The sequence below is a fragment of the Cricetulus griseus genome, chromosome X (genome assembly GCF_003668045.3).
Source record: "Cricetulus griseus strain 17A/GY chromosome X, alternate assembly CriGri-PICRH-1.0, whole genome shotgun sequence".
In the NCBI taxonomy this organism is placed as follows: domain Eukaryota; kingdom Metazoa; phylum Chordata; class Mammalia; order Rodentia; family Cricetidae; genus Cricetulus; species Cricetulus griseus.
The window spans coordinates 8,347,440-8,361,174 of NC_048604.1; positions in this window are offsets into that span (position 1 = coordinate 8,347,440).

Here is a 13,735-nt window from a genome sequence, read left to right on the forward strand (position 1 = left end):
AATAAAAATATTCGTTAGTATAATATGCTGCCAGTATTTGTAGTCTTCACAAAGAATAATAATAGATGTCTACAATTTGCCCCTCTCTTTCTAACTAAAATTCTTTATAATTTGACTTATATTTTCTTATCTTCCCCCAGGCTTTGGTACATTCTGACTTTTGTTTATATAAGTACAATGTTGCAATTGAGTAATGACCTCTCTCTCTCTCTCTCTCTCTCTCTCTCTTTCTCTCTCTCTCTCTCTCTCTCTCTCTCTCTCTCTCTATATATATATATATATATATATATATATATATATATTATAGTCTTGGGGCTATCTCTGGTCTCTGGCCATCCAGGCAGTATAGGGCATGGGTTTCCTCTTGTGTCATGGGCTTCAAGGTAAACCAAACATTGGTTGGTAACTCCCATAAGCTCTGAGCTACCATTTCCCCAGCACATCATGCAGTCAGAAAGGAATATAGATGGAGGGTTTTGTGGCTGGATTGGTGTCTGTGTTTCTCTTTCCCTAGCCTGAAGAGTGCCTTCTCACACCAAAGAGACTAGAACATAGGGGTGAAGTAGATTATGCTGGTGACCTGGGGACAGGAGGGGACAGGAGCAAGATGTGTCAGGTGGTGATGACAAAAGGATGGTGGGTAAGAGTACAGGGAGAGACAGCTGGAATGGGAGGGGCACTTTTGGAGTGGTATGGAAATGCAGTGTAGTATAAACTTCCTGGAATCTATGAGGAGACCCTAGTGAGGACTCCTAGTAATGGAGTATATGGAGTCTAAGCTGACCATTTTTATAGCCAGTCATGATTTCCAGTGGTGGGACTGGGTTCCATTTGGTTGAGTTGTTGGCCAAAGAGGTCTCATAGAGATTCTTTGACAACTAAGATTGATGCTAGGATAGAAGGTAGCTCTCTGAAAACTGACAGTGGGGCCCTGAGGATAACTTCTACACAGCTCATTGAACATAGAGAAGTCCTTTTTATCTTACTCATACAATATTCAGTATACTCTGATTTGATTTTACACTTAATGTGCCAATATATTTTATAATTTATCATTTTTATATACCTAACAAGTATCTCTTTCTTTAAACTAGAAAATGTTCCCTTACTATTTCTTTTAAAGACATCTGTAGTAGTGGCAATAGTTGTTGGCTACCTTATTGAAAAGTAACTCCACTGTTCTCTGTGGAAGAGCCAAATGAAACCAAGATGGTTCCCATAGTGTTAGTGATACTGACAGTTTTTCCTTTCTTTTTTTCTTTTTGCTCTTAGACAGCTCTTGTGACCTCAGATATGCCAATGTCATAAAAAAAATTCTTTATTTTTCCTATGGATAGTCTCCATTAATTTTTTCCAGTGTATTTCTTCAGATTATTCAATGGGCTCTGGAGCTTTGTGTAGGTGAGTTTTGTTTGTACTCAAACACATACACAATGAGATAGAGAGATAGAGAGATAGATAGATAGATAGATATGAGAGAAATAATGAAGAATAAAGGCAGGTATTTTTAGAGTTTTTGTGATGTTTCCATGTTTTTGTTTATTTTCTTAAATTTCCATCAAATCTATTCTGATCATATTATTTACCGTTTTCCAACGCTTCCAAGAACTTCCTTCCCCTACCTACCATCCAACTTCATTGTGTTTCTCTCTATTAAAAAAAACTACAACCATATTTAAACAAAGAAAGACATAGAGTCTGTTTTCTGTTGACAACTACTCCTGAGGAAGAGGCCTGCCCTGGGGAGTAGTAGATATACCTAGTGTCACTCTATGAAGATAACTGAGTTTTCTTCTTCAAGCAACTATCAACTGTGAATAACCTCTTTGTGCTCTTCTTCTTCATCAGGATTGTTGGTTGCATTGGTTCCAGCAGAATAGAGGGAGCAGAATCAGGAAACAAGGTTTGGACCAATGTAGGTACAATGAGACAGCCCTCCTGAAGACAGGCTTTGGTGAATCAACTCAACTTTATTCAAGAGTATATAAAATATATAGGATTGTGAAGCCTGGGGACAAACCCTGATTTCTATAGTGGTATGCTTCTATCATGTAGTTAGATTTCTGGAAGTGTGGCCATATCAAAATTGATGGAACACTTGCCTAATTACCATATGGGTCATCAGGGGAAGAATGTTCGCAGAAAATTGTGTCAAGGGTCATCCTTGAGATAAGTCAGATATCCTGGTCTAAGATACACCATCCAGGTAGTTTTAGGTAGAGAGCAGGAAGTGTTTGCTGGAACTAGGGGAGTCCTCCATGTTGCATGGCTTAGAGAAATCTTCCAGGCTATGGTAGATTGCAACCTCTGATCAGCAGGGCCTCCCAACACATTTTGGTTGATTGTTAATGTATATCTTTCCAAAGACAATAGGAGGGAAAGACTGTATAGCAAAGCTAATGATAGAACTGATACATAGTTGTAGGTGCTCAGTAAATACTTAGTGTAACATGAATAATACAAACCCAGAGATAGATATTGGAGTTCAAGCTGAAGATCAGAAAAGCAAAGCAGCCAGACACTAGCTCTTACCACTACCTGAGAGTGAAAGGGCTGATCCTGCCTCCAAGGTGAATCCTCTGAGTATGATGCTTTCCCTGTCTGGAAACTAAATCTAACAAGATACCCTTTGCTCCTTCCTTTTATACCTCCCTAATTCTGGAATCAAAGGTGTAAGCTCTGTTATTCTTTTAGACTGATTCACTCTTATGTAGTCCTCTGTGGCCTTGAACTCAGAGAGATCCATCTGCCTGTCTCCTGAGTCCTGGAATAAAAGGTGTGTACCACCTCTGTCTGGCTTCTATGGCTAGCTAGTATGGCTGACCTTTACAATTTTTCAGCCCTTGTTCTGAGAAGATCTCAGAACCTTATATGTGAGAATTGTGTTATAGGTCTATTAGTTGAAACTGGGCACCAAATGATCTCTTGTGAACTGCATTTTTTTTTTTTTGGTTGTGATTTTTCTCTCCTGGTCTCTGTGGTAGTTTGAATGATAATGGCTCCCATTATCATTATGTTTGAATATTTGGTCCCCAGTTGGTGGAGATTTGGGGGAAGGATTGGGAGGTGTGGCCTTGTTGAAGGAGGTGTGTCACTGAGTGTGGATTTGAGGTTTCAAATGCCCACACCAGGACCAGTTTCTCCCCTCTTCCTCCTTCACCTCCCTCTCTCACCAGCTTACAGATCAGATGTGAACTCTTAGCTAATGTCCCAGTGCCATTACTGCCTACCTACTGCTGTACTACATACCATGATAGTCATGGACCTCTGAAACTGTGAGCAAGCTCCCAATTAAATGCTTTCTTTTATAAGTTGCATTGCTCCTGCTGTTTCTTCACAGCAATAGAACAGTAACTAAGATAGTCTCCATCTGTTGCAAAGAGAGATTTCATTGATGGTGAAATCTACATTTAGACCCAAAGATTTGGATCTGGAAACTGCAAAATTGGAAATACATGCTGTGTTTCTCTTTCTAAGTCTGGCATCACTCTATATGATATTTTCTATTTCTATTAATTTACCTGAAATTCCATGATTTCATTTTTCTTTACAGTTAAATAGTATTTCGTAATCTATATGTGACATACATTTCCTTCATCCTTGTCAGTTGTAGGACATTTAGTTTGTTCCAATTTTCAAACTGTTATGAACAGATAAAGAATGGACATGGCTGAACAAGATTCTGTGGTTAGGATATCCAGTCCTTGGGGCATGTGCTAAAGAGTGGTATGGCTGGGACATATAGTAGACTTATTTTTAACTGTTTTAGAGTTTTCCACATTGATTTCTATGGTGACTTTGCCACCACACCCGCAGTGAATGAAGGTTTCCTTTCCCTACTAGCCCTCTAGTATTTTTTGTTGGCTGTTTTGTTGACCTTTGCTATTCTTATTGGGTGAGATGAAATCTCAAAAGTTATTTTGATTTGCATTTGCATAATTTATGGGAATGATAAACATTTTCTGAGCCACTACTTAGCCATTTTTATTTCTTCATTTGAGAAGTCTGTTCAAATCCCAAGCATGAATGGATTATTAGGTGGTTGGTAGCATAAGAACATCTCCATGAAAAGTATTTTGACATACACTCTTCTTGTTTGTCTCTCTTTGTCCTGTTCTCCATAAAGTGAGCAGCTCAGTCATGTTATATGACCATTATGATATTATTCCTCACCACAGCCCTGTACAGGAACACAGAGAGCTGATCATGAACTGAACCAAGACAAAACCTTCTACTCTTATAATTTCTCATCAAGCATCTTGTCATGAGAAGTGTTTGACTAGCATCTGATCTTCTTCCTTGGACAATAAGCTGGTAGAGCAAGTATCTTATAAGTATATACATTATCATGTTCACTATTGCTGGAAGCTGAATATAGACTACCACTCTATTTTAGAGGAGCATCCACAAATTAGTAAGTTTTTGCTTCTGGAAATGTGTCACATTCTCACAGTAGAGATCTGAAAATAATCCCTTGTTTATTTCAAGTGTGAAGGAAAGTACTCATGTGGATGTATGCTGTGAACAATTCCTCAGAAGAACTACTAGTATTTTTTCCCATCTTGGAGAAAGTACATTATTAATCCAGCTGCTCCTACACACATATGGAGGTCTCATTCTAAGGCCACACCCCAATGTATCTTTTATTAGAGATTAGCATCACTCCTTTTGTTTTTCATGTGTCTGAGGTTTTTACATCTAACTTGGTTTCACACGCATGCAATAAGGTTGAGTACCTTTCAAAATCCACTCTGACAAAACCTGTCCTTAACTGATATTTTAGTTCATTCATTTGTAAGGTGCTTAAAGTAAATTTGGCTTAAAATATAATAATTTATAACATATTCTGACTATTTTTATTAGGAAACCTTAAGGATTAATAAAAATTAGCTTGAATCTCCTGAAATTTCGACAATATGTCACGTGTATGTCTCATTGAGATGATTGTTTGTCTTTTTGTTGGTAGCAATATTTTGAGGCAAGGTCTTTTTGTATAGGCACAGTATGAGTTGAAACTCATCTGGTAGACCAGGTTTCCTTTAAAATTAAGAAAGTAGATGAACACTGCCACCGAGCTACATTCCCAGACACTCTAAACATGGTATGCAGTAACTCATATATGGATTTTACAAATAGAGCAAAGGATTACCAGCCTACATTCCACACCACTAGAGAAGCTAGGCAAAAAGGAGAACTCTAAGAGAGACCTACATGGTTCCCCAGAGAAGGGGAAAGGGATAAGATCTCCTGAGCAAATTGAGGGCATCTGGGGAGAGGAGAGGAAGCTAGGAGAATGAGAAGGGTAGAAGAGTAGGGAAGAGGAGGACTTGAGGGAGCAGGAATGTTGTACCAGGGGAAGAATAGAGGAGAGCAAAATAAGAGATACTACCAGAGAGGGAGCCAGTATAGGTTTAAAGAGGAATCAGTAGAATAGATGATAACAAGAATGGTGATACCATAATAGAGGGAGACATTTTTGGTTTACAGAGAAATCAGGCACTAGAGAAATGTCTAGAGATCTACAAAGATGACACCAACTAACAATCTAAGCAACAGAAGAGAGGCTACCTTAAATGCACTCCCCTGATAATGAGATTGATGACTAACATATATGCCATCCTATGGCCTTCATCCAGCAGCTGGTGGAAGTAGAAGCAGACACCCACAGCTAAACCTTGAACTGAACTGAAATCCAGTTGCAGAGAAGGAAGACTGCTGAGCAAAGGGGTCCATACAAGACTTGTTAAACCCACAGAAATAGCTAACCTGAACAAGAGGGAGCTCTTGGTCCCCAGTCTGATAGCTGGGAAATGAGCATGGGACTGGTCCAGACTCCAGGAACATGGGTTTCAGTGAGGAAACCTGGGAAATCTACGGGACCTCCTGTAGAAGTTCAGTACTTAATGCTAGCATAGGTGTGGACTTTGGGAGCCCATTCCATATAGAGGAATATTCCCTGAGCCAAGACACATGGGGGTGGGCCTAGGCCCTATCTCAAAGGATACAATAGACTCTGATGACACCTTGTGGAAGTCCTCACCATCCAGGGGGCAGCAGAAAGGATATGTGATAGATAGGGTTTTAGTTGTGGAGGGTGGTGGGGTAAACGGGAAGGAGAAGGGAACTGGGATTATCTTGTAAAACAATCCTGTTTCTAATTCAAATTTAAAAAGTTAAAAAAAAGAAATCAGGCACTAGGAAAATGTCCAGAGATCTAAAAGGATGACACCAACTAAACATCTATGAGTAGAGAGGTTACCTTAAATGCCTCCACTAATAATGAGATTGATGACTAACTTCATTCAGCAGCTGATGGAAGTAGAAACGGATACCCACAGCTAATATTGAACTGAACTGGAATCCAGTTGCAGAGAAGGAGGAATGATGAGCAAATGGGTCAAGACCAGGTTGGTGAAACCCACAGAAACAGCTGACCTTAGCAAGGGGGAGCTCTTGGCCCCCAGACTGATCACTGGGAAACCAGCATGCAACTGATCCAGACCCCATGAATGTGGGTGTCAGTGAGGAGGCCTCAGAAATCTATGGGACCTCCTGTAGAAGATCAGTAATTATCCCTAGCATAGGAGTGGACTTTGGGAGCCCATTTCACATAGAGAAATACTCTTTAAGTAGATTGTAGATATTTAGTATGAGTGCAAGGAAATAAAATTGTATCTATTATGTCTTGTCTTACATGGCACCTGGGAAAATCCATTTACCTTTGAATAATTTAAATTGGAACAAAAACACCTAGAGGATGAAAAATAACAGAGGACTTGTAACTCTAAAAATGCTTCATCAAGTACTAGGAGCTCTCCTATTATGACATTCAACCATCTACATATATATTTCAAGGAATTCTTTCACATACATGCTTATTGTACACTGACAAAAATGTTGTCCTTAAGTTTTGCAATAGCTTAATTAGCAAAAGGAGACTATTACCTACAGAAATGAATGCAAATTTGGTGGTTTATTTAGGGAAGTTTTGAACCATCTGAGGAAGAAACATTTGAACTTAGAGTATGTGTATTGGTAGGTAGTTACCAAGTGAATATTTTCTATAATGTTGGACATTTACATAGACTCCATTTTGAACACATTTTTGCTGAATCTAAGGAAGTATTTATTTGAGGATTATTCTAGATCTGACTTTGCTAGAAGCTGTGAATATTCAGCTTTTTTTGGATTCAAGTTTCCTCACAGAAAGACCAAATTCATAGAACTAGTTTAAGTACATTCTTGCAGTACCAAATCTTTGAGTTCAGTTTATTTTGTATAAGACACTCTTATTAATAATAAAGATACAAGTGAACACAATGGTACAAATCCCTGTCTTTATGAAAGTAACAAGATATTGATAGTCTTTTGTAAGCTAATATCAGCCCAATCAACATTTTATGTCTTACATTACCTTAGTTTCTGAAATGAAGTCTCTGTGACTTGAAAGCAAATGTGGAAACATTTTTCAGCTTCCTTAATTATATTTGGTCTGCCTATTTTGTTTGTTCCTACACTATGTTAAACAATCTTGTTTAATTTTTAATATAGGTTTTTAATTTTTTCATCCAATATATTTAGATATTGTCTTCCCCTCTCCTGGCTCCTCAAATATCCTAATATGACAACTTACTTCATATTATTTCTCTTTCTCAAAAAGTCCTTCAAACCAAAAACATAGACATAAAGAAAAAAAGTGAAAATCAAAGTAAATAAACAACTAGTAAAGCAAAAAGAAAGGATAAAAAAGAACAATAAGGCCCACCAAAACCACAAAACAAAACATAGGATTTTTTTGCATTAATCAACTGTTCTTGGGCCTTGAGCTTGCCCTGGAGTGTGGTGGACACTCCCAGAGAGACTCCATTGACAAAAACTGACTTCCCTTTGCCAGCAGGTATCAATCGCAAAGTGCCTCACTCAGCCCTCACCAGACAAACTTCTCCTTGCAGTATATGGGAATTAACACAGAGACCCACAACTGGACATTGTATATAGAGAGATATACTTTGGAGTACTCAGTCCTAAATGGATGTCTTCATCAAGCCCCTTCCTTCAAGGCTCAGGGATCTATGTAGGGGAACCTGTAGCTACACCTGCTTAGGAGCTGGCTACAGGTTCCCCTACAACTCCCCTTTTATTCTGACAACAGATATAGTGGGAAATTTCCAATATGGAGTCAGGTAGAAATATAAGGGTATTTAATAGGGAAAAGCCTTACAGAGTGACCTAGCCAGCCGGCGTGGCAGCAGTCTGTATAGCAAGCCGAAAAGGTGAAACTGAAATCGAAAGCCAGCCAACTGAAACTCTTACTCTACATCACCCTGACCATGCCCTAAGCAGGCATGGCTACAGGTTTCCCTACAGATCTATGCAAAAGAGGAGACAGAAACATAAAAGCCAGAGGTGTGGGTGACTCCTAGGTAAACAAGTCTTCCAGACTCAACAGGACTGAAGCAGTCAGAGACTTTGACAGTGTCCAAAGGGCCTACAGAGGTTCAAGCCATATAGGAGTACAGCTCTGAGAAGGGGAAGTAGACACAGTCTCCTATCCACAGCCAAGAAGCTATTTGCAATCTTTTTTTTTTTCTTAAGAGATAGTACTAGGTAGCTGCAAGACTGGTTCAGAGAATAAAACCTAATTCTACCTGCCACTGTTATAATTTTGGCATACTATCATGTTCTCTGAACCTCTATTTCCTCAATAATCATCCAAGTTCATGAAAGGGATAGAAGCATTCATTCTCCAGCCATCTGAGGAGAGGCAGCAGTTTGAGGCTTGGTGAAGAACTTGTGGAGACAGGCCCATCCCTTTCAGCCTGAGCTTGAGGTGAGATATTGGCCTGCTACTTTGCTTTTCTGAACTTCAGCTTGAAGCTTAAATCCAAGTATCAGTCTCTGTGACTTTTATTTTTTTCATGTTACAAATATGACTATGTCAACTCTTACAAAGGAAAATATTTACTTGAGGTGGTGGCTTGCAGTACAGAATCATGGAAGGTATGCAGACATGATGCTAGCCACATCTTAATCAGAAGACAACAGAAAAGTGGACTGTGACACTGGGAATAGTTTGAATATAAGAGAATTCAAAGCCCACCCCCACAGTGACACATTTCCTCCATTAAGGCCACACCTCCTTAAACAATACTATACCTCCTAATAGTGCCATTCCTTTTAGGGGGGCATTTTCTTTCAAATCACCACAGTTATGATGCCTCCATCAGATTAGTTCTGGTGAGAATCTCATTATAAATTTCAGGCTGTTGAGCATGCATTACATATCATATCTCAGACCAAGAACAGAGATAGCTGAGTCCAATAATCATTTTTGAGGGAATACCTTCATTAACCCAAAATAACATAATATGCTGGGAAGCCCTATCATTTAAAGATTATATTACCATCACAGAGTCCAAGTTTCCAACATACGAACCTTTGAGTGAATAAAAGCATTACAAAATATGTAGAACACAATATTTCAAAGAACACACTATGTACGATATATTAATACACATGTATATTAATGATGGCTACATAAAGAATAGCAATTTTCTTTTCTAACTACTAGGAGATTTTATATAGCCATAATTGTCCTAAAGTTGATTTTTAAGTACCATTTTAAACAAATTGAGGATCAATTTTGATAATACTATCATTACAACAACCTCTAGCAATTTTGATATAATGAAGCTTTTCCCCCTCATTTTAGTTCTAACTTGTTCCTACTTATTTTTATTATCACAAATTGCCAAAGGGGCACTTTAAATATCTAAAAAATTAGTATTGAAAGAACAAACTAACTTTTCATGTTTTCTACTGACAGATACAGTTAAATCACATAAGATGAGCAAAGGCATCTACCATATCCTTTGGCCAACAACGCCGTAATCTTGTTAGAGACTGAATTTTTTAACATAAAATCTAGTCACTGGCAGCACATTGTATTCTCTCCATACTACATTTTAGTGGATCCCAACTGCAGTATGATCTGAGATCTATACAATGATAAAACTGAAAATAGTCAGACCAAAACTTATGGTACTAAAATAATCTAAAAGGACTCAGTTATGATGCTAGCACTGCTAGAAACCAGAGAATTCAAAAAACAAACTTGTCATAACATTGTGAGTCTTAAAGAATTCTACAAAGCATTTTGGAGAAATTCAATGTATATAGTTGGAAGCACAAAATGCAGATAAGATATAACCAACTTTATTGTGTCTCTCATAACAAAGTTATGCCACATTAATCAGGCTTTTATCATCTTCTTAGAAGTTACATACAGTCAAGAGGCAACATGTTGAAAGCTTTAGCATGGAAATTTTAGCATGGTAAGAATGCATACAATCGTAATGGATCTGACATTTTATCTTGAATTTCATGCTCATTTGTTCTAATAGCACTTTTTATTTAAATTAGAAACAATCGTATTTTACATGTCAATTCCAGCTCTCTCACCCTCCCATCCTCCAGTGCCCCCAACTGCCCCCCATCCCATCCCCCTTCTCCTCCATAGAAAGTGTAAGACCTTCCATGGGGATCATCAAAGTCTGTCACATCATTTGGGGCAGGACCTGGGCCCTCAGCCTTGTCTAGGCTGAGAGAGTATGTGTCTATGGGGAATGGGCTCCCAAAGTTCAGTCGTACGCTAGGGATAAATATTGATCCACTATCAGAGGCCCCCTAGACTGCCCAGGCCTCCTAACTGACACCCACGTTCAGGGGTTCTGTTGGTTTCTGAGCTGTCAGTCTGGGCTCCATGAGCTCCCCTTTGCTCAGGTCAGCTGTTTCTGTGAGTTTCTCCAGCCTGGTCTTGACCCCTTTGATCATCACTCCTCCCTCTCTGCAACTGGATTCCAGGAGTTCATCTCTGTGTTTATCTGTGGGTCTCTGCTTCTGCTTCCATCAGCTACTGGATGAAGGCTCTAGTATGGCACATGAAGTAGTCATCAATCTCATTTTGGGGGAATGGAATTTAAGGTAACCTCTCTACTATTGCTTAGATTGTTAGTTGGGGTCATCCTTGTGGATCTCTGAACATTTCCCTAGTGTCATATTTCTCTTTAAACCTATAATGGCTCCCTATATTAATGTATCTCTTTTCTTGCTCTTCTCTATTCTTCTCCCAACGCAATCTTCCTGCTACCTCATGTCCTCTTCTCCCCTCCTCTTTTCCCCATCTCTTTCTTCTAACTCCCTCTCCACACCCCCATGCTCCCAATTTGCTCAGGAGGTCTTGTCCCTTTCCCTTTCTCCAGGGGAACATGTATGTCTCTGTTAGGGTCCTCCTTGTTTCCTCAATTCTCTGGACATGTAGATTGTAGGCTGGTAATCCTATATTTTCAGGGATTATTTCTATAGTTCACACTATGCAAGTGGTAGAAATTTTTAATTTTGACTCGCTCTACTATTAATTCTCTGACTACTATAAAATAAAGCTAAACTTTTTTCCAACTTTTTTATTTGAATTAGAAACAGGATTGTTTTACACGATAATCCCAGTTCCCTTCTCCCACCAGTCCTCCCTTACTGCCCCCCCACAACTAAAACCCTATCTATCATATATCCTTTCTGCTCCCCCTGGATGGTGAGGCCTTCCATAGGGTGGCATCAGTTTCTATTGTATCCTTTGTGATATTGCCTAGACCCACCCCCGTGTGTCTTGACTCAGGGAGTATTCCTCTATATGGAATGGGCTCCCAAAGTCCACACCTATGCTAGGGATAAGTACTGAACTTCTACAGGAGGTCTCATAGTTTTCCAAGGTTTCCTCACTGAAACCCATGTTCCTGGGGTCTGGATCAGTCCCATGCTGGTTTCCCAGCTATCAGACTGGGGACCAAGAGCTCCCTCTTGTTCAGGTCAGCTGTTTCTGTGAGTTTCACCAGCCTGGTCTGGACCTCTTTGCTCTTCTCTCATCCTTCTCTGCATCTGGGTTCCAGTTCAGTTCGGTGATTAGTTGTGGGTGTCTGCTTCTACTTCCACCAGCTGCTGGATGATGGCTATAGGATGGCATATAAGTCAGGCATCAATCTCATAATCAGGGAAGGGCATTTAAGGTAGCCTCTCCTCCATTGCTTAGATTGTTAGTTGGTGTCATCTTTGTAGATCTCCAGACATTTCCCTAGTGCCTGATTTCTCTGTAATCCAAAAATGTCTCTCTCTATTATGATATCTCCATTCTTGTTATCATCTATTCTTCCCCTGACTCAAACTTTCTGCTCCCTCATGTCCTCTGCATCCCTCTTCTTCTCCCCTTCTCATTCTTTTAGCTCCCTCCCCCCATCTTCACGTGATCCCAATTTGCTCAGCAGATCTTGACCCTCTCCTCTTCTCCATGGGACCTCTCTTAGGGTCCTCTTTGTTTATTAGCTTCTTTGGCAGTGTGGATTGTAGGCTGGTAATCCTTACTCTATGTCTAAAATCCGCATATGAGTGAGTACATACCATGTTTGATTTTTTTGCAATTGGGTTACCTTGCTCAGAATGGTTTCTTCTAGATCCATCCATTTTCCTGCAAATTTAAAGATTCCATTGTTTTGTTTTTTTTTTCCGATGAGTAGTATTCCATTGTATAAATGTACCACATTTTCTCTAGCCATTCTTCAGGTGAGGGGCATCTAGGCTGCTTCCAGTTTCTGGCTATTACAAATAGTGCTGCTATGAACATCGTTGAACAGATTTCCTTGTATGAATGTGCTTCTTTTGGGTATATGCTTGAGAGTGGAACTGCTGGATCTTGTAGTAGACTGATTCCCATTTTTTTGAGGATTCGCCATACTGTACAAGTTGGCACTAACACCTGGAATTTGTGGAAAACTCTAACCATTTGGAAAATTTAAATCATTCTGCTTAGGTCAAAATGAAGCTTCACTGCAATTAGAAACATTTAGAATGCGCTGAAAGAGAGAGAACATCTCAAAACACATGTATTGTGGTGAAAGATGAATTTAAAACAATCATGGCCTAGTATAATAATCACTGAATACCTAAAAAATGAGAATTCTACTAAAAAGAATGCAATGGATTGAAATGAATACAAAGAAAACCAGAAGATTTTATTCACTCATTTATCCAATAAATATTTATTGTATAAATATTATTTGCAATACACTGAGGTTGATACTGAAGATATAATAGCAAATACAATTCCATCTGTGTATTCATGGAATGTATGAGAGAGAAAACCATCATGAAAACAATTGAGCCAGTAATGTATGCGGACATAATAACAGTAAGGCAGAACAAAGGAAGCTGGTTTAGAATGCCAAGAATTTTTGAACAAATGTGGAATATGTCTCGAGTCAGCAGAAGCTTCAAGAATCAGTGTTTATCATTTAGGATGTTCTAGTCTTACTCCCTCTGTCATTATGGAAATATGTGCCAAAATGAGGCTGGCATGAGCCACAGCTCATAAGTGACCACAATGTGCTCAACCCCAGTGACTCAGACAGCATGCATCGTAAAAATAAAATGTTAATTTAATGTAAGTGTAGTCTCATTCTGTTTATTGTTGCAATATAACCTAAGCCATCATGAGATATTATATAAGTAAAAAATCAAGTAGGTATGTGGTTACATAGAACTCTGGAAGAAAAATTGGAAGGCACTCCTTTATATTTGGTAGTCAACATGGTGAAACTGGGCAAGGTCACTGTAACAACCTCCTGCACCCGTAGCCCCACAAGGACTGCACCCTGCTTTCATTGAGTAGGCCCTCTGATACAACCTG